The 21349-nt window shown below is 43.1% G+C and overlaps 1 protein-coding gene across 38 annotated transcripts in view; it reads left to right on the top strand.

The window, feature by feature from the left end:
- ARPP21 (cAMP regulated phosphoprotein 21) overlaps positions 1 to 21349 on the top strand; it is a 177431-nt gene that overhangs the window by 51667 nt on the left and 104415 nt on the right. For 11 of the 38 annotated variants that reach the window (XM_085538189.1, XM_085538188.1, XM_085538187.1 and 8 more), the window contains exon 1: positions 2492 to 3160. The exons of 4 other annotated variants lie outside the window; for them this stretch is intronic. The gene's annotated coding sequence lies outside the window, so the exon portion shown is untranslated. Of the gene's footprint in view, positions 1 to 2491; positions 3161 to 3198; positions 3425 to 3799; positions 3938 to 4111; positions 4484 to 6315; positions 6439 to 21349 lie in introns of those variants that run through there. 23 more of the 38 variants (XM_085538192.1, XM_085538186.1, XM_085538184.1 and 20 more) reach the window with 10 other exon arrangements.

Here is a 21349-nt window from a genome sequence, read left to right as displayed (position 1 = left end):
TGTGCTCATGGTGAAAAAGTATTGTAATCTGCTGTGATGTTTCACAAATATCTCAAGTTTTGTGCTGCCTGTTGGAATTTTGTGTATGCACAGTGAAAGCAGGTGCTGCAAGTTAACTGCTTCATTCCATAAAGTACTTGGAGAAGCACCGTGTGACAGATATGGAAAGGTGTCAGAGATATGAAGAGTTCATCAAATTCTGACCCTGTTTAAACTCATAGCTCCTGCTGACTCCCATGAGGCTAAAATGGATAGTTATCCCTATGCATGCCTACCAACCAGCACAGACGGCAGCAAACCATTGCCATGGTTTCTCACTTCTTAGAGACTGTGATTACGCAGTGGCTGTGATTTTGTGATTTTTCTTTATGCACAAAAAAAGTCCGAAAGAGGGAAGGCAAGATGCATACCCTGTTAGAATCACAGAATGTCTTGAGTTGGAAGGGAGCTTAAATCCCACCCGGTTCCAAACCACTGCTGTGGGCAGGGCTGCCACCCACAGATCAGGCTGCACAGGACCCCCATCCAGCCTGGCCTTAAGTAAATCCATGGATGGATTCACGACTGGCTCCTAAAAGATCTGGGGTGAATTCTCAACAAAAGGAGGCAATGTCACCTCCTCGCAGGTGCTGTGCCTGATGCTGCTTGCCATTTGGAGCTGAAAGAGTAGCTAGGATGAGGGTTATTTATTTATTTCCCATTTCTCCTTTGTTGTTGCTGAAGCTGGCATCTTTTAGAATTTGGTAGCTTGCCCCAAATATTCTGCCACACAGGAGAAAGGGGAATGAACTGCCAGGACTACGATTTGGACGATTTTTTCTCTATTTTCAGAGCTGACACATAGTTCCAGTGCTTCCCACTGCGAGAGCACTCCAGGATCCAAAGTGTGGGGGAGAAGCTGTGGGCACGTGGCTGTTCTTTCCCATTGTGCCTAGTGACTGGGGCAGAGCTTTGAAGTATCCCCTGAACCCTCCTTTGCAGGTTGGTTGAGGTCTGTGTTGAGTGAGTACCCTTCATGTCATGCTGCAGCCTGAGGTCTCTCCCCTTTCGCTGGTAAGCTGCTTAGGGTTAAGTGCAGCAGCCACGCAAGGTCCTCTGCAGTTCAGTGTATCTTCAACACAGCTTTCATAGCCATGAACTTTTGCTAAAAAAACACTTCAAAGCCAAGAATGGGTTCTGCCCCAGTTACTACCTATTGCAAGCTTCGGTGTAATGCTGTTTTATAGCCTTTCTGTCACTCTTCTTGCCATCAGGTGCAAATTGTAGCATGTAGCAGGGGGATATGTTAAACAATGAAATCAAGAGCAGATGGAGCCACGTGTGTCCATCATAGGAGTCAGCCACATTAGGAGGTGCATTACATTAGCACATGGGTCTCAGTGTCCTTGGCCAAATGCGTGTGATCACTGGAGGCGTGCACCAGGACTCTGCTAATGCGCTCCCCAGTGCTGTTCAGTGCTCACTGTATTCTTCCAGCCTAACCCTATTCAGTGGTCCTTAGTGGTGGCAGGTGCTCACTTGTAAGGGGAAGCAGGAATTCCAGGGGTGCTGGGATAATACCCACTAAATCAACCCCCCCCCCACCCCCTCCTCACACACACACCTTCTGTGTACTGGTCTGCATTCGACTGGTGCATGAGTTCTGCAGTCGCTAAGTGCCGAAAACTCTATTTGGAAACAGGGAATTGTTTCACAGCGTATTTTAAATTAGAATGATCAGTCTGTGGGAGTTGGGCTATTCGTATCGCTGCAGACTTGAAATGATGACTGTATTTTCTAGCACCTCGTTGCGTTACGCTGATGGACTGTTTCTTTTTCATCTGTAGGATTGCTAATTGCAGCCGGTGCCAATGCTGCTGCCCCTTTCAGGTGACTGTGGTGGAGGGCACTGTGCACACACAGAGCGAGCACTTCCAGCATCTGAACTGCTGGATCTGCTCTGATTGATCTATGGCAATTGCATTTGGCGCTGCGTTGCTATAATTTCACTGCACATTAATAGCCACCTAGCTCAGAGGTAAAGGCCCTTTCCTCGCCCGGTGCAGAAGGAATGCCTGGATGTATTCAGCTGAGTAAAATGAGCTGTGATTTTCTGAGCAGATGGCAGAGGTTTTTTGTGTGTTGGAAAAGCGTTTGTCGGTGCGGTGCTGTTTCCATGCACCCTGACGGGTGTGCAGGAGGCTCCTGGAGAAGTCCCATCCTCGGGTCCTGGCAGGGGGAGGGGATGAGATGGGGATCATGTGCCCCATTTTGAGTGGCTCATCTGCTACCACCCAAACTCTGCTGCAGTCCCCCCCTTTTTCAGCAGCTCGGCTGAGCACTGTAGGCGCTGTCAGATTTCTCTGGCAAATCTAGTGATCAAAACACCCCCCTACACACACACACACCTTCACTAAGGTTGGAATCGGGGGCCGATGGGGGGCGGGTAAGATGAGATGAAAGGGCCCTTTCCTCGTTATCGCTGACCGGCGCTTTGTGTGCGCACCCAGTTGGGGCCGGGCTGCTTGGGAGGGCCGGGGTGTGACCGGAGCAACGGCACCGCGCTCACAGACAGGCCCACGGAGAGACACGGCCGCGGGGCCGGGCCGAGCGAGAGGAGCCGCCCGGCCGCGGTGTCTGTGAGGAGAGAGGGGCGGGTGGGGTCGGTCGCGCCATGGCGGCGGAGCCCGCGGCTCCTGTGAGGTGGCCGAGGCGGCGCGAGCCGGAGCGGCGGCGCTGAGCTCAGTGTGCGCGGAGCCGGCGAGCAGCGCGCCGCTGTCTGCGGTCCGAGGCGCACCACGCTGCGTGGGCGGGGAGAGAGAGAAAGGAGAGGGAGAGACTCGCAGACAGACAGTACAGCCGGGAGCGCCGCAGATAAAGGACAGGGGACGGGCGGGAGGGAGAGCGAGCCAGAGGGGACACGGGAAGGCACGGAGGGGAGGCGGGCAGGCGGCGCAGCCCGGCGAGAGGAGCCGGCCCGGGCGGGAGGCGGCGGCGGCGGGTCGGGCGGTACCGCGGCACCGCGTTCGACCGGCGGCGGAGGCGGAGGAAGAGACCATGTCTGGCAGGAAGACGGGCGCTGCGCTCTAACGGCGGCGCGGCCGCGGCACCATACGCGCAGCGGGCGGCCCCGCGCCGAGCGCAGACACCGGGACGCTGGGCACATCCCTTATCAGGCAAGGTAACGGCAACACGACAGAACGAAACCAAGAGCGAGTCAGAAATCCGCAGGCGCTCGTGCGGCGCGCTGCCCTTTGTTGTTGCGATTTACGTGCATTTTTTCGTTCCAACGTTGCTTGCTGTCGCCCCGCCGGTGCCGCTGCTGTGAGCGGGGCCGGGGTGCGGGTGGCAGCGCTTTGCCTTAGAGTAGGGGGGGAAGAACGACGCCGTGTGTCAGCGGCGGTCTGGGAGGTGCCGGAGCCGGGCTGCCGAGTGCGAGAGGCAGGTGGGCAGCCGGGGGATGCGGGGGGTGGTGGACCAGGAGGAGAACGGTACGAAACACGCTTTAAAAGCCAAACTTTCACTATCCGGCATCGAGGAATACGCTGTGCGTTGCTAGAGGAAAGCGTTGTTCTGGAGGGTGGTGACTCGAGGGGAAAGGGTCACTTGGAGACTCGTGAGCATCTTTTTTGTTGTTGTTCTTGCATGCAGTGAGGGGAGCCGGGCGTTACAGCGCGCTGTCAGGCAACCCAGCAGCTCGTATGCATTAAAACAGCGTTACTGTGCTCATGGCAGTGCCGAGTGCTTGTTCGTGCCTTTTAGCAGTGCCGCTTCGGGTCTGTGGACATGCTCACCCAGCGCAGCCATTGTGCGGTGTTGTTAATTACTGTTGTGTTGTGCATTCGCTCATTGCCTGCACCAGCGGGGGATGCGTGCGAGTGTCGGGGCCGTTTGTGCACCGGTGTTGCATTCCGGTGAACGCGCTGAGATGGAACAAAGGAGCCACGGAGCAGCGCAGGTGTGTGTGTGTGTATGTGTATGTATGTATGTATACACATACATATGTGTGTGTGCTGGTGTCACCTGTTTGGCTTCCCTGCCTTGGCGCTTGGCTGGGTGCGTGCGAGCTTGGCGCGTTGGCTGCCTGACCCACTCCAAAATGCCATATGTAAGTTTGAGGTGAGCTCAAAGTGTCGAAGCTGAGTTGTCGGGGAGGGGTGGAATGCCTGTAAACTGACCCGCAACTTTCCAGTCACATCACTTAACTGCACGCTGCTTTTTGTTTTAGCAGCCTTCGTCACGGATCGAGGCAAGTTTGCGTGCGCAATTAGGCTTGCACACTGCTAATCTCGAACAGGGTTTGCCTCCCAGCTCCCAGCTGGGCATGGTTACCTTGAGAGCTGAGGTGTCAGCGCTGTCGGAGCATGCTCCGGCGGGGAGACCGGGTGTGTGCTATTTTTAATACTATTTATTGAAGATGCTTCTCACTCTGCGATATACCGAGCATTATGGAAGAGCAGAGCGATGATTGGTTATGGATACTGGAAAAAGGAGAAATGCAAAGGTAAAAATGGAAATCCCTCAAATACCTCCGGTACGATTATTGAAAGGAAATGCGATAGTGCTGAAAGCTGAGCGATGAGCTGCTCTTAAGTCAAACTGCTTTGTGATATCTGAAATGATTTTATTTGCTTTAGGAAGTTGTAAGGAACAAACTGTAGCTAGAAAACAATTTCTGTTCCGTGCTGTTGACAAGTATGATTGTATTTGGATGTGTTTAAGTTGAGGAATGCTCCATTTTACTTTGTGATGTTGAAATGTCTTATGGTAGAGTAGTGTGAGGGAATGCCTTTAAAATCTTCTTTTCTTTTCATGTGAATGCAGTGCTAACCTATTTTAACCATTATTTATCTTCTTATCGGTAGCTTCCCGAAGCAGGAGTTCTGAGTTTTCATTGTTGCATGCAGTATTTGCGGAAGGCTGTAAAACTGCCTGAGATACTTGTGTAAAGCAAATACCTCTAGATAACGACAGCGTATGCCATTGTGTGCGGAGATGGTTCTCAAAAGCTGCCTTGTTTGGTTCCATGTATCTGCAGTAAGAAATACATGCGCTGGCTATCTGCTACAATCCTCGGAGTCATGTAGAGAAACTAGCCTTGCTTAAAGATGTTGTCTGTAAAACAAATGTGTTTTCTCTATGTTACCTACAGTTTTACAGGATGGTGGTCTAAGAAACATCTCAGGACCCCTCCTGCAAAATCCCTTTTCAGGCAATTATGCCTTCCTGCTCTGTGTCAGTCCTGACTGCCTTGGGGCTGTGCATGCGGATGAAGGTTGCTGGGATGAGGGTTCGCTACATCATATCCTTGGAGGAAAAACAGCTTGAGGAGGATAGAAGAAACGTAATTTTAACACAGGTGCAAGGATAGATCACAGAGAGATGCAAGAACAGTTCTGCAGCCACTCTGAAACTTTATCCTGCTGGTGTAACAGTGTGGGTCAAATCATGTTTTCATGATGGTGGGCTTCACTGGGGTTATTTGCAGGATCACAGCAAACTGGACTTGTCCTAACAAATCACTGTTAACCAAATAGAATTGCAGTCAGTACGTCAAAGGGACCAAAGAAATGTTAAAATTCACCGCACGCTTGGCTTCCTCCCAGGTTATAATTTTAACAACTAACATGAAGCTTAGAATAAACAGAGGGAGGGGGAAAACGTGCGCTCATGTAGGATGGCTCACTTATGGTCTTCTTTCCCTCCTTCATACACCGCTCTCACTGCAGTCAATGGGAGCTTTAAATTTGGAAGTGCATTCAGAGTTTGGTTTCATGGTTTTGTCAGTGCTAAAGAAAGATCCAGGGACAAATCTTTAGCAGCTGTGAATCAGTGTAGTTCCATAGGGTTTAAGAACAGTGTCAATTTACACCAGCTGATGATATGTCTTTCTGCTCGTAACATACAGGGCTTCGAGTAGTATTGTCAGTTTTGATGGCATTAATTTCAGAGCAGGAAAATGAGTTTTGGCTGACTGGCAAATCCTCGTTTATACGGTCTGCTCACAAACGATCCACTGAGTGCTCCCATCTCAGCTTATTCACACGTTGTAAAGAGAATCTGTAACTTACATGATTATTTAAAGGACACGCTGTTCATATTAAGTAACTTATTTGCAAAAGCGCCATTAAAGATTGGCAAGTTGGGAAGTAATGTAACTACAGCATAATAAACTTGCAAAATGCGTTTGTCCCCTGCTTGTTCATTTATTAGATTTGAAGTTCTATTATTAATGTCCTCAGCAGGTAGTAAGTCATGCAAATGGGTCACTTTTTTTTGTAGAAGATTGAAACATTCATCAAACGAGTAATAAGGAGTACACAGCAAAGGCTGCGTACATTCCAGAGGAAAGGATTTGATTTCGAAGAGTTCAAAGTGCTGTGTGTGAACGTCTTTGTAACTGCATGGCAACATGTGTTTCTAGAACAGGTTCTGTTTTGGTGCCAAACTGCAATCCAGGTAAGTTGAATTTTTGCCATTTTAAGGCTGGATAAATAGAATTGCAGAGAAATTATGCAAACCATGTCAGGTCACGCATCTCGTTTTCGACAGAGGCTGTAAACAAGACCTTTTCCAGTCCCCAGTTGTATGCCAATCATCCCTGGAGGAAAAGACTCCCCATCTAAGTGCCGCTTCTGTTTTATAGTTTTTCCACCTTATATGTGAAATGGTAACTCTTGAAAACGTGTAAATAAGTTTAAATGCTTATGTTTATAATTATTACAAATACTACATTTGTATCTAAATTGATGATAAAAAAATACCTTTAGGACAAGAGAAAGGGATGTCTCGTGCTTGAGCATGTTTTCTTTTGGAAGTGGTGAAGGCACCTATAATTTCAAGTGGGCAGACTGGTTGCTATTAATGGACAAGATAAGGTTTTCTTGGGTTCTTAGTTAAGAAGAAGACTTAAACTCCACTATACACAGACCACAGTGTCTATTATTCACACAATTCAGTAGAAAAGATAATAATAATTAAAAAAAAAACATTAAAAAGCCAGATTTTAAAGACTTCTTTCTTCAATAATGTCTCTGAGGGATTCATGCCAAGTAAGTTCTCTTTTGTCTGTCAGGGTCCGGACAACTGAGATGCGGGTCTTCAGGGCTGAAGCACTCATTGTTTCCTCGCATTTCTGAAGTAATTGCAGTTTTTGAGGCTCCATGTTATCACTTATGATACTTACGTAGTATATGAACTTGATGCATCGCAAAGAACTCAATTTAGAAAGACTGTCTATGTGTAGAGGTCTCATGTTTTTACTTTTTAATTTATAAGAATACATGTATAGTCTAATTTAGTACTTAATGCGTGGCATGTGTGATTCAAAGTTATGTATTACGTTCATTTGTGGAGAAGGGTATTGGAACTCTTACTGTCACTTCCAGATTAAAGAAAGGACTTTTGTCATGTCCTGCTGCATTTGCCCGCTTCCACCTGTTAGCAGCATTGCAGTGCTGCTACTTTCTTTTTCACTGTTGTGATTCCAGGTAATCTGTTACCAGTACATTTCTGTTTAAGGTTCCTTGAAAAAGGGAGTTGCTGTAAAAGTGTCCTTTCATTAAAATATTTAACTTTTCATTTGTGGTGAAATTCTTAAGCCATGTTAGATGGTGCTGGATTCCTAATAAGCCAGTATGTGAAAACATGGCTTTCCTTTTTCTTACACCTGAATTCCCTTTTGCTGAAGAAGTGTCCTAAACATGGAGAGAAATACAGCAAAAATGAGGAGTAAACCGAATAACCTATTTTACAAAAGTGAGTTCGTAAGAGTTGTGTAGATTTAATTGCTGGTGTGGTAAAGGTGAAACATTCCAGACAACCCGCTAACAGTGGGTTTTTTCTCTTCATGCTGGAGAAGCTATGAAGTGTGAGAGAGTGATAATGTCATACAGTATGACTTAGCTGAAATGCAGAAGGCACAGTTAGGCAGTGACAGCTGGGAATTTGAAATTTATGATTTGGGTATCCAATGACTTTCTGAAGCAGCGGGGGATTTAGGATGTTTTCTGGTCACTGGTATTATGTGGAGGCAGTAACTGGAAGACTTTTCTCAGAGCCAACTTGTTCACATAACATATGTTGAAGTATGTAAGGTGAGAAGTGCATTTTTAAAGGTGGAAGAAAATGTTACCCACTGAGAAACTGGGACACCCTTACACTTGTTTGTCCAAATCTGATTCTTGCTGTTGGATCTTTTTAGGCCAGGAGCCACAGTTAACAAGAAGAGTACCATGAGGAAGGAAAGTCCTATGTAAAGCGTTATTGTACTTTAATGCTTTTCAGTTTATTTCTCATTTGGTTCCAGGCAATACTATGATTTATGTATGAGCTGTTTATACACTGTGCTTAAAACTGTAGAATCTTAGGCACATCTTCCAACTGAGCAATGTGCCTCCTCCTAAATCAGATGCCTTCAAGCTCTAAGTCAAGAGAAGGCTTAAATGGTCAGCAGGAGGGTGTTCAGAAATAATCAACAATAAGAAAAAACAGAACTTCTTTCCCTGCTGCTAAATGCTGCTTTTATTTCTCAAGTCTTTTTGCCTTTTGTTTGGAGTCTACAGTTAAAACATAAAAACATACCCATCGACTGCTCTCTGGCTTCTGCTTCACTCCAGTTTTTATGGCTGCGCAGCAGTGATTTTTACTGGCTTCATAAAGTCCTCTGAGCCAGTTATATATTCCAAGACTTGAATTCTGTCACCAGAAACACTCCTGAACAGCTAATAATTTTGTCATTAATTAATCCTAGAGCTGTATTTTTATTTTTATTGCTTCATGAGCTGAAATCTCACGATGTCTCCACTACAATTTTGTTAATTTTCATCATGTCCATGAATGAACGGTGCTGTTCTTTGCAGGGAGTACCAGCATCTCGCTTTTGGTGCCTTGCAGAGCTCCTCATGGTGTAGTGCTTTATTTACTGTGAAGAAAGTTACCACAATTTCTTCCTGAACAAAGAGGGATGGCAAGGCTTTCCGATTGAATGAAGCTAATGTAGATAAACTGCAGCGATTGGAAGCACGTTATATATGCAGTGAAATTGTTGTGTAGTTTAATGCTTCGTGACAATTAGTGGGAAGTTTTACTGGGAGCAGCCTTCAGTGTGGATACTGCCATGTCAGACGGGTATAGCACAATGTACTTCTGAAGGACGTGCTTGCTCCCTGCTTTTTTGAGTGTCTGTGCCATTGGACTTAATCTGAAAGCATTTGCCTTCCATTGCGCAGAAGTCAACAATAAATCGCAGTAGTTGAAACTAAACTTTAAGGTCTGTCTGTTTGCAAGTGAATATTCCATTTCTGACTACATTGCCATAGGCATAACAGTTAGAATCATTTGAATGAGTTTGCTTAATGTTTTATAAAGTATTTGTCATGGAGTCAGAAATGTTTATGATGTCATAAATGCTTTAGGAGAAACACATCAAATAAATTGGTCCACTCTAAAGGCTCACTGCAGATTTTAATGGAAGCCCGGGAAATGTCTGATAGCTTTATAATTTGTGTACTTTATAAGCCATGAAATCGGAAGTGAGGAGGTCTGACTTTCATGCTTCTGGCTTTTGTTCTGTTAAGGAAAATTCAGAGCTTTCTTCTACCAAGAAAAAAGGGAAATCATGGGCACAGATCTGAAAAGAAAGCATAATGAGCGACTTAGGGCATCTCTAAGTGCCTTATTTTGTAACACATACTAACACGAGAAAAATAACCATTTCTGACTCAGGTATGACTTTGGGGGAGCTTAAATTCATACATAACAAGTTTAACTAAATGGGAAAGTGCGCTGTATTTACCAGCTTTGTGTATCTGAAGGTGCTTTTCCATTACAGCGTAGCATGTAAGCAGGGAAATGGAGTGGTCTCTAGTGACCAGAGCTGTGGCAAGCAGTGCGAGAATCCTGCTAGATACTGAAAAGACAATGAATTATTACTGGTGGATAATGCCACCTTGATTTATTTAACCTGTGTACTGATGGAAGTGGCAGAATGGGAAAGAAGTCCTTGAATGACCCTCTTCTTGGAGTAACCATCTTGGGGTTGGGGACTGAGCTGAGGGAGAGGTGCGGAGGGGACCTGCTGGTGCGTGGGCAGAGTGCTGCTATTTGGGGTATGAAAGTGAGCAGTGGGGCATCAAGGATAGAGGGATGGCGAAGGGGAGGAGGACTGTTAGGAGATATACTCACTCCCTGAAGACTGAGTAACTGAGATTTGGATTACCTGGAGAGAAAAAAAAATATATGGACATACATGCATCTCTTCTCAGTATGAGTTGTTTTCTGATTTAAAATATAAATATTTCCTTATGTGTGTGTTGTGATCCCTGCCTTTGCATGGAGTGTCAGGACACGGTGGGCACTCCGCTACATTCCCATTTGATCTCTTCAAATCTGAGATTACCGGAACCATGCATAGCCTGTGGCTTTTGAATTCTGCTGCTGAATTGCTCCTGTCTGCCACCTTGCAGAAGAGAAGGGAAGAACTCAGCACTGTTGCCGAGGAGGAGGCAGAGGGCAGCCTCACAGCAGCATGGCCTGGCCTTGTGTGGGTGCTTGAGGCCGTGCAGCCCAGCAGTGCTGGGAGGTGTGCGGGGTCAGTGGATCTCTGCTGTAGAGCTGACACCTCCCTGAAAATAAATCAGCTTGTATCGTTAATAGCATTTGCCTCCAAGTTCCAGCAGCCTCATAAATTAGTGAGGTATTTACTGAAATAGCAGAAAGGCCCCATGACTACATAAATTTCCCACCTTCCCGCAAAGGGCTCAGTGTTAATGGCAGGAGGGTTGGTAGAAAAGACCAGGCTACAAGATGCCAAGGGTGACGCAGCGCTTTGGCTGCGTGAGGTTTTGCTTCCAATGGCCGCACAGCCATAGGCACGGGGCTGTGGATCCTGCAGGCACCATGTCCAGCCCTCTCCTTTGCTGGGATCGGTTCCGCAATGCGGAGGAAGATGCGGCACGCACCTACCTCTCTCAGAACCCACTTTGATGTTTTTGTTATTCCTGAGGGTTTGTGTTCTTTTTTTTCTTCATGAAGGAGAGCAGAGAACGTAATTTGTACTCTCTAAGGCTCATTATAATTTTTCCTCTGCAGATGACTTCTTAGAGTGCTGTACGCTCAAAGAATTGCTGCTAACTCTTTTCTGTATTGCAGCTACGTTTGGTGTCCAGATGATGAAAGTCAAAATGTAGATTTCTCTTGACATCTGTTTCTGTTTGTGTTTGTTCAGAAACATATATTTCTGTCATGTCTTTAATAACATTATCGGGTGCTCGATATCCTTGTGTAATAAAACTGCTTCGCTGAGACAACAAGACAGGGAAATATCAGTGGTACTTCAATGAAACATTGTACTGATTAAACAGTGTAATTTCCAAATGTGGGAAATGAAATCAGTTCTGATTGCTTCAGTCCTTTGAGAGAGGAGCTGCAGTAACACCCGATTGTTTGGCTTTCTGGAAAATCACAGCAGACCGAGCCATCCAAATTGTACTTCATATTAGGAACAAATGGTGCAGCACTGCTTGGTAGATTCACCTTGATGGGAGTTCGTAACAAAGGCAGAGCACCGGTAACCTGGGTCCTTCTGCTGTGCAGATGGATGAGCCCATGCAATGTAAGATTTACTCCCAGTGTCAAGTGGTTGGAATGAGGCAGCATGTGTTGGTGTAACACCATGTGCTCTTCAGAACATCAGCTGCATGTGCAAGCAGTGTCAGTGTCTAGATACTGCCCCAAATGGTCACCAGACAGGTGACTTCAATAAAAGAAAGTCAAGGCTTCTGGTTTTTACCCATGTGTGTTCATGTCAGGGCCAGTAACTTGAGGTGCTATTTTAGTACTGTAAAATAGAAATTTCAGGTAGCCAGCCTTAAAGACACAGTTGAGGAGGAGGAAAAAAATTCCTTGTGGGGCTGAGGAAATCTAATGTTAAATTCTTCTGGCAGCAGCAAAGTGGGAAGTAAAGCACGCTGACATGATGTATCTTTCTGCATCTTTGAGTGTAATGCGCAGAGGTGGCATCTTCATTCAGACCAGTCCAGAGGCCTGACTTAAAGGTTACTGAAAGGGGAGGAGGTCACTGCTACCCTGATGGGAACTCTTCTCTTGCTTTGTTTCTTCATGTACCTATTTCAAGTAGATGCTAGCATTTACATCTCAGCCATTTGCCTGATCCTTTCCATGCATGACAAAACTATCTCTGTTCTGCTCCTTCCATCCTCTGAGCATTCTTCCTTCTGGGCCTTCATTTCACGAGTTGTGCCACCTGTGACCTTCTCTTTGTAAAACTGCCCTGGCTTTTCTTATTTTGTAGCATTTCCTTACCGTTTCTTAGCTTTTGCTTCTTGCCTGTCCATATCAGTTGCATTGCTGTGTTTGGGATGACTGAAGTCTTTGTTTTATTCATTAGTGTTGCATGCCTTTTCAGGTAACTTAATTCTGTAGATACTTGCCCAGTTTATATTCTTACTTGCCCTGTAAAGCAGTGTCGTTATTCAAGGTTTGCCAGTTCCTTGTTCTTTTGGACTTCATTCTGGTATTTCTGGAGGAGAGAACAACGAACAAGTCCTGATTCCATCTGTAAAATGAAATTTTGTGGTGGGATCTGGAAAACATCCTTCTCTTGAACCTCTTCCTGTATGAGCTTTAGTTGATATATGTAGGGCCATTTTGAGAAGCAAATTCAAAAGCTCTGTAGAATTGTGTGTTTTCGCTGCTGTAAAATGCTGTGTCCTGAACTCTCCATCTGTTCATATAGAATTTTTTTTGTTATTATTGTTAACATTTTCAATAAATTTCATGTTCTTCTCTTGCTCAGAAAATAAAACATAATAGAAATGCCACAGAACAAAGCTTTTGACTGTGTTTGTTGGCAAAGACTTATCACATGTTGGCTCTCTGACCTTTCAGGTGAGCAGGAGATCCAACAGCCAGATCAGCACAGAGCACACTGCTCTGCATACAGCTTACTGTACTGGTGGATTATGCAATGAAGAAATGAGTGTAGATGGAGTTTTATTTTGTATTTCACCTGTACTCTTGTTGAATAAGCTGTACTCTGCATCGAAACCTGAAGGCTTCATATTGTAGCCATGGATCATATTTGAAAGCAGAAGAGGTAGAACAAGACATGTATGTCTGTATTTGAGGACTCGTACTTAATACCTAATCAATTTTTTTAAAGCAATAAGTTTGCTATCAGCAAATGAAAATAGAGCTTTATTTTTCCTGGAAGTCCAGTCTTTTTTTTCTTTCTATGTTTTGTTTCTCTTTATTGCTGAGATAAATCAGGAGAAATGCCCGTGTTCAGCTGCCAATTACTGATTTAATTCAGTTCTTTTCAGTAATCTGATTGCCATTAGTGCCTAGTTCACTAATTGCCCACTGTACTGTCAGTTTGTTTTGAAGGGAACATTCTGAGTATTCCAAACTGTAATGAGTTTGTAATGAGATGGTGGTAATGTGTAAAGATGATGCATGGTAGTTCAGAACCAGTCTTCCTCTATGGTTTCATCTTCAGACTGGTGGCCAGTCACTTCAGTCATATCACCACTGAATTGAAGTTTCCTCACCAGTCAAACCCTGAATTCTGTGATCATAGACTCATAGCATCATAGAATCACTCAGGTTGGAAAAGACCTCAAAGATCAAGTCCAATGATGTGGAGACCCTCCATGTTCTAGTGGGATGTCATGCTAAGGAGTATTTTATTCCATCAATAATGGTGCCAGTTTTCAGATTCATAGCTGAACTCCTGACTTCAGTTCTTTGCTGAGGAGGTAATTTGTGATTTATTTTTTTTAAAGACACATTTAAATATCTTTGTAATTGCACAAGGGACTTGGAACACAGCAAGGTTTTATTCACATAGCCTACGTCTAAGCTGGCTGAAGGAAAGCTCTCACTTCTGTTAATTCTCTAGTCGTAATCCTTGCAAATAAAGGCATGCAGATGCTGGTCTGTCTAACTCTAATGCCACAGATTGGAGAGACCTGCAGTTTTAAGTCCATTTCTGTGGGAGCGAGCAGGTAGGTATTGTAAGATCCTTCCAAAATTTGCATCCACATATTTTGTGGTCTTTTAGGTTAAAAGTACATTTATTTATTTATTTATTTTTTATTTGAGCAAAACTAAGTTTAGGATATTTCCCAAATGACTGGATTACCAGCCTGCATATATAGAAGCGGGTTACTGACAGAAAAGAGGTAGGTTGCATATGGAAGACAGACTGGCAAAACCCTTGTTTTCAGCTTTGTGCAGAATTTGGAAGTTGGAGCAGGTGAGCCTATTGCATGATAAAGGAGGTTGTTTTGTGTACTTCAGCTCACCCAAATGACTGCAGATGCGTAATGTGGTCTTCGTGATCACTACCCTTTTACTTGTTAATGTCTCCTGAATGAAAACTGTTGAGAAGACTGCTGGCAATCTGTGAGGCAGTTTAGTTCAAGGAGGGTGCCACTGGGCTAATACTGATACCGTGAAAAAGGTTATAGCTAGGAGAGCTTCCTCCACTGATACTCAAGTGTAAAGCATTGGGGTATAACAGTAGAGACCCCCGTCCTGCTTTGCTCTATATAAGATTCAATCATAAAATGCACCACTGAATTCAAGAAGCAAAAGCAGACCCTTTCATAAATTGGCCAGTTATTCCACTCAGAAGTTCCCTGAGTCACTAGCAGAAAAGGAGGAATGAGGTACCTTGGCATCTTTTATTGTGTTTCAGTTGGCAAGCTGTACGTTCATCACATACGTATATGTATATATATGTGTGTATGTGTATGTATATGTATGTTCACACACACAGAAAAAAAAGAAAACTTGCCCAGAAATGTGTTTTTGCTTAGAGTGGAGCCCGAACCATGAACGTGAAACAATTTCAAGAGGGGAGTGGTCTGCCTTGACCCAATAATTTGGAGAAAGATATCCTAGCAGTAGAAATGCCTACTCAGTTTTTGTTTTGTATTTTTCTCTCCTGACTCTCCTGCTCTGAATTGCCCTTCCTCACACATGGTTCTACAGAAGTGTGGATGTCTCCAGGGAATTAAAAGAGGCAACCAGCCATCTCTGATCAGCATGACATTTTCTTAACAAGGATTCATTTTAGGGAGTGAGTAGAGGAAGAAAACAGTAGCAATTGCTTTCAAACAACAAATGCACTTCCAGGATCATTTGTGCTGCACAATGGAAAGTATGTCAGAAGCATATATATTTTGTAGGTGTTTGTACTGAGTGGTAGGCAATGAGGATAAAACCTGTGGTATGCATGAATTTTCCCAGTAAGGTTTTGAAAAGTACTGGGAGTTATTTCTAACACACGTAATGAGAGCAGACTAGAACTGAAATCGCACAGATCTGTCCTTACTGATTGCCCTATTTGGTTTTCGATGATGCTGCGCAGCATCCCATAGTAAGGTGGACAGCTGATACTCAGACCTCTTCAGGATCCCCCAGAGAAACAGTCCTCCTATGTGATTGAAATCTGAAAGCTGTTTCCAGAAGTGTAGGCACTTCCAATCAGGTTGGTAGAAGAAACATGGAGTATAACAGTCTGCTCTCAGCACTGCATTTGTCATAAATAAGTGAAATACCATCACATCAGAATTTAGATGCTGATACAACTATATCTGCTTTTTCCTCATATTTGTTGTCGGTATTATAACACAGGCTCGCATGTTGCCTTTTTCTCAGTTCATTCCTCATTCTCAGAAAATAAATCTGAGCTGTAATTATAAACTGCTCATGTTATTTCAGTCTTACTAGATTTATAATGAAATGAATCTTGTAGGTAGTATTTTGCATATATAAATGCATTTTTATTGGTCTTTCATGCCTACTGTCTTGCAGTTCCTAAAAGAGTTAATTGCTGCCATTACTTGCAGCGTGCTTCAAAAGGTGAAGCAAAAGAAGCACATGAGGCTTCTTGTGCTGAATTTCTAGGTTTCTTGTTATGTGTTCTGTGTCTTAACGCATTGTTATAAAGTACTTTTTATTTACTTAGAGTTTCATTAGTGGCTGGTTTTCAGTTGTACATTCACATCCCAGCACAAACATTTTTGAGCGTAAAGGTGGCACTGGAAGGTGGAAGGTTTGAGGTTTATGGCCATTTGCGTGGGGAGTAGGATTTTGCTGACCTTTTTGTTCTTCATTTGACCAGCTTCACCGTTCATTTAATCTCTGTGTTACTCTGTGTCTTCACTGGAAGATACTGCACTTTCTGTGTACTTATTCACAGGAGAACAGCATATCCGAATGTCGACGCTGCACCCAGATTTCACTTAAGTATGTAGATTTTTATTTTCCAGAACAAAATTCAGTAGGCAGAAAATTCCGATGGGGAAGGTTTTGGTAAGGTTGCAATGTAGATACTACCTCGTTCATTATAGGTCTCTGAATTCCTTTCCTATGTGCCTCTGTCTTTGCTTAGCATACATACAGATGGCTTTATACAATCATCTCCCTTTAAATATTTGAAAGTGTATATATATATTCTTTTCCAGTTAATGTTCAAATGTGTCCCTTACTTGTTTATGCTGCTGTGACAGTGCAAGTATATACCAGAATTTAATAGACTTTTTCATCTCTGATTGATTTTGTAATTTCTTTCTCAAGACTCTGAATTAGAATCTGTCATTTCTCACTCAACAAAGTTTTCTTAGTGATTGACGTGGAGGCAACTTATTTAATGTTATCTGCTTTACTGGGCTATATATGTATATGAAGCCTGGCTTTAGCCTTGAACTTCACCGCTTTGGTGCACCACAGTTTCCCTGTTGGATATAGCTACAGTGTTTAGTAGTTCTCATGTAACTGCTCTGTGCTGCTAAAAATGTTCTTTTTAGGCATTTTATAGTGTTATGGGGTTTGGTTTTGTTTTTAAATTGTGTGTTTTGTTAAAGCATTTTAAGTGCTTAATTTAAGTGCTTTAGTTTTGGTTATTTGTTCTGACCATCCCCTCTTGATGTTTGTTTGAATCCTCACTGTTTTCCTGCTTATCCAGACAGGCGGTACAAATCGTGGTACCAGCGGTCTAATTGCTTTTCCCATCTCATTCTTATGTGGAAGAAGACTTTAATCTAAAACAGGAGTCATCTCCTTTCCAGCTGCTCTGCTGCCTTTCCTGTTCGCCATGTTTTCTCATATGACATTTTACAGTGTCCCACCTGCTCCAGCCAGTCCTTGCCTTCTTTTTATTGGCATCCAGTCCTTCTGAATTCTTTTAAATATGGATTTTTCTGGTATCCTGAGATTACTTGTGGGTCAGGCGGCACCCTGACGCCTCCTTTTCCCAGGTGCAAAGTCCTTTGTTCAGTTTTGTAACAGTTTCTATATGGTGGAAAATATGTAACACACTTTTAATTTTACATAGAGCAGATGGCTGGTGGCAACTCCAGATTTGGTAGTAAAATAAGCTTGGGGCAGTAGTAAAACACTAATATATTTAGCATTAGCCAGTCCTTTGTGAGGTTGGATGAAAACCTTTTAAATCAGCTGGAGGAGCCAGAGGGCAGTGTTTTCTCATTATGATGAAGCATAGATTGAAGTGTGGACTGGTGGTTTTCTGATTGTCCGGTGAGAACATTTACCCACTGCAGGAGCAAGCAGAAGGACACTTGAATTCAGTAAATTTGGAGAATGAGTCAGGAACTCAAAATATCTTTCATGTGTGTCACTTCTCAGTGTTTGTGCAATGTTGCTTTAGGACTTGGTATTGCAGAAAACATGGGTATAGTATGCTAAAGCAGTGGCAAATGCTGTAGTGTTAATTATGGGAGTGTGTCAGTGGTTACTGGATGTCACTACTCATTTGTCCCCAGATGCATGACGCTCAACTGACACTGGCTTCCCTGGAACCCTGTAAATACAGACACCCCTGCTGTCCTTGTCAGTGATAGCATTGTCTACTTTTAGTCATGCCCAGTTGTTGTTGGTTTTTTTCCACTAACATGCCATAGACTGCAATTAAATTTTTGCCTTCACTGTGGTTGTGAGCAGTAAGGTAAAACGAAGGTAGTAATAAAAGTGGTCAGGTTAAATTTAACCAAGCAAACTAATGGTCTCTTTGGTTCTTAAAAATCACATGTGCAAGCCAATGATATACATGTACAATATGATGAATGGAAAAAAATGTTTCATCATTCTAGTATCAAAAATGATGGTGTTTGGGTTCTTTTGTGTCTTTTATAAAGATAGTCTGCCAGACGCTCTGAAGTATCACATAAGCACCAAAATCAGGGGCTACAGAAGTGAATAAAGTCTTCCAAGGAGGCATTTCGGGGCAGAGAGAGGTCTATAAATTTTATGGTACAACTTTGGGACCAGGCTTCTTCAAGAACAGAAGTTTCCCACGAGCAGGTTGATTGCCAAAAAGCAAGTGGATTCCTTCAGGGTGTTCTGTAGGAACTGAAGGTACCAAGAAAACAAATGTAGTAGTTGTAAAGCTTTTTACCATCCCTGGTTTACATCTGGAAACAATAATCCATAGTATAGAAGCAAACCCAGAAACAATGCAGGAAAGCTCCAACCTGAGATATTCTTCTGGGAGATCATTGTGAGTTTGGAACATTCTCAAAGACGTGTTTGGCAGAGGAACTGAAGACTGTCGAAATAAGTTTTATGTTGTGTCTCTTGAAACAAAAATAAATTTAATGTACTTAAATTACTCCTTCAGACCTCAGACCATATATCAGTATGTAATTCTGTTTTTTATACCCTTTGTTCTGCACCCTCCCCATCCACTCGCTTGTTTGAGTTGCCAGAGATTTCAGCTAGGTATGTGAAGTTGTTGTAAAATATGTGTTCACATACCTAAATTGATCAAAATACTTAACACGTTAAGTCAACAAAACTCTTCTGTAAGAGATTTAAGAAGTGAAGAAGTGATGGTCAAGGAAAATTATGTGCTTAACTTCCAGAGAATTTGAAAAATTCATTTAAATGCTTTGCCGTGTTTTCAGCTAGGTTATAGGTACAGTTTTGTCATGTTGCTCATGCAAACAGCTGGGCGTTTGAGCATAAATGAGAACAGCTTTGAGTTCTGGAGAAGAAAGTGGAGTATTTTCAATAGAGAAAGAGGCAAGCTGGTCTGCAGGCCCCTAGTACATGGGTGGAACTGCAGCCAGGAGCAATACGTGATTATGGTGAGGAAACTGGAGCAGAAGCATTGCCAGTCACAATGTAGTTCAATTGCAGTGCTGCTAATTCTGCTGTGGTCAGGAGTTGGTGCAGTCTGATATTTGAATCAATTGCTACAAGTTATTAAGTGTTCACATACTGAGAAAATTCCACTGACATTGAAAAAAATTTCTCCTTTTGCATTTGAGCTCTTGGCAACACAAGTAAAATGAATATCCAGAAGTTAAAGGCTTGAGAGATCTTAGCGTACGGAGGATAATAGTAAGGCATTTGATAATGTGGGGGTAGAAAGGAATAGCCTCTTGAGGAGAGCTTTTAGGATAGTGATATATGCTATATTAGCAGTAGTTTGCAGCCTGCATGAGTGAGACTTGGACAGTCAAGTTATTGGTCCTCCAGTAGCCTGTCAGTTGTTACAATACCTGCAGAGGTTTCCACCAAAAATATGGGAACCGCCTCCTTAATTATCTCTGATCAGCCTGAGGCTCTGCAGTAGTTTTTAATTACATTAATTACCACTGACTTTACATGTTCAAATTGGTACCTTTACTACAGTACTAATGTACCTAAACTACGTAGCCAAGTGATTTTTTTTGACAGGTACAGGAATAAGGACACCTCTGAAACTATGTTTTGCTTTGTGTTTCAGTTGTTTTTTTGGAGTGCCCCTGTGGTGAAAAGGCTAATAAGAGGAATTTACAGACTCACATGTTGTCTGTCTGGAATAATGATTTAAGTTTTGTAAAGCCTACTGGCTGCCCAGTATTGGTGTTAATCTTAGCTCTTTCTATCCTGAGATGGAGTGTTGTATGCAGCTGTATGAGCAGCAAACAAGCAGGTCTGTTTAAGTATTTGCAATGTATTGAAATGTCAGATACTTTTATTTCTTTGGATGTCCCAACTATGAAAAATTATTACACAACAGAACAGCCTTCAGAGCAGTTGCGTTCACTTCACACTCAGATCATAACCAGCGCACGAGAGATGCAGTATTTTGCTAGGAGACAAGGTAGCCAAGAAACAGGCAGTCACTGATGAGAGGAACATAGGTATAGTAGTCTGAATCAGGACAGTTGTGGAGGCAGGAAATATTCAGCTCCTGATTAGTTTGAGAACTTTTAATTGTGGCACCATCCTGTCACCAGCTTCAAACAGTGGGGTTCGGGTATCATGCATGGAAGACCACATGCAAGGTGTTTTAAAAGTCTTTTAGTATAATTATTGGTATTCCTAAAACTTGTTTCTCCTCATTGTTTTTTTTTAAACTGAGTGTACCACATGCTTGGAAATGACAGCACAGAGAAGTGATAGCTTTATTCCTCTCTTTTCTTGCCCTAACTCCTGTAACATTTCCTTTCTTCCCTTATTTTTTGATACAAACAAGGAGATTACGTACCAGAATGCCATTAATACAGTTCTGCAGTTGGCTGTGGGATTGTTGGGATGGCTGCTGATGGTTCCACCAACAATCAGAACTATGCTGAATTGCACATATGTATTAAGGCATAAAATGTTGAATATACCCACAGATGATATTCCTTATAACACATTATGCATGCTGTGGGAATCATCACTTTGAAAATCTCTACTTCTGTGTGTTTAAAATCTCTCTTGAAATGTAACATTGATGTATTTTTTCTTTAGCATGTAAATTTCTTCGTGCCTGCTGGTGATAAAAATGAGGTCATGAGTACCAGCTCAGTATCCCTGTGAACTCTGCATAGCAACCAGTTCTCCTCCCTCTTTTAATGTTTTTGCAGCAAAAATGGGTAGAAGAAGAAATAGTAATTTGTGTGTACGCAGTGAATTGAGAACTCTAAAACAGTAAGCTCCCATTATGACCGTGTTCCAATCCAGTGAGTTCCAAATGGTCTCTGATAAATGTTTTTAGAACAACAGATTGAAATATTACTCTCTTAGCTTGCAGACAAAAGTAAAGAAGTACTTAAATTTTTTGCCAAAGCTACATTTCTAGATATCAGGGGTTACTGAAACCTGTAACTGAGGCAACAAGCCTCTAGTGTGTGCTGAAGCTGACATCAGCAAATTGCCCTGGTCACACAGCAAGCGTTCATCTGTTGTCTCATCCTGTGGTGGGACTCCTGAGCTGTCTGTGTCTTCTTCCAGCTCTCTCCCAACCTCATCCTTCCTTTATCCTGTTCATGTTGACTCTAATGTCTGAATGTTTTAGCTGTTAGCCATATGAAGTAACTTACATAGTCTAAAAGGCTGTCTTGAA

Source organism: Coturnix japonica, chromosome 2, assembly GCF_054131305.1.
Source record: "Coturnix japonica strain WE chromosome 2, WE-NBRP24, whole genome shotgun sequence".
NCBI classification, from domain to species: Eukaryota; Metazoa; Chordata; class Aves; order Galliformes; family Phasianidae; genus Coturnix; species Coturnix japonica.
This window is presented reverse-complemented; position numbering and strand designations above follow the sequence as displayed.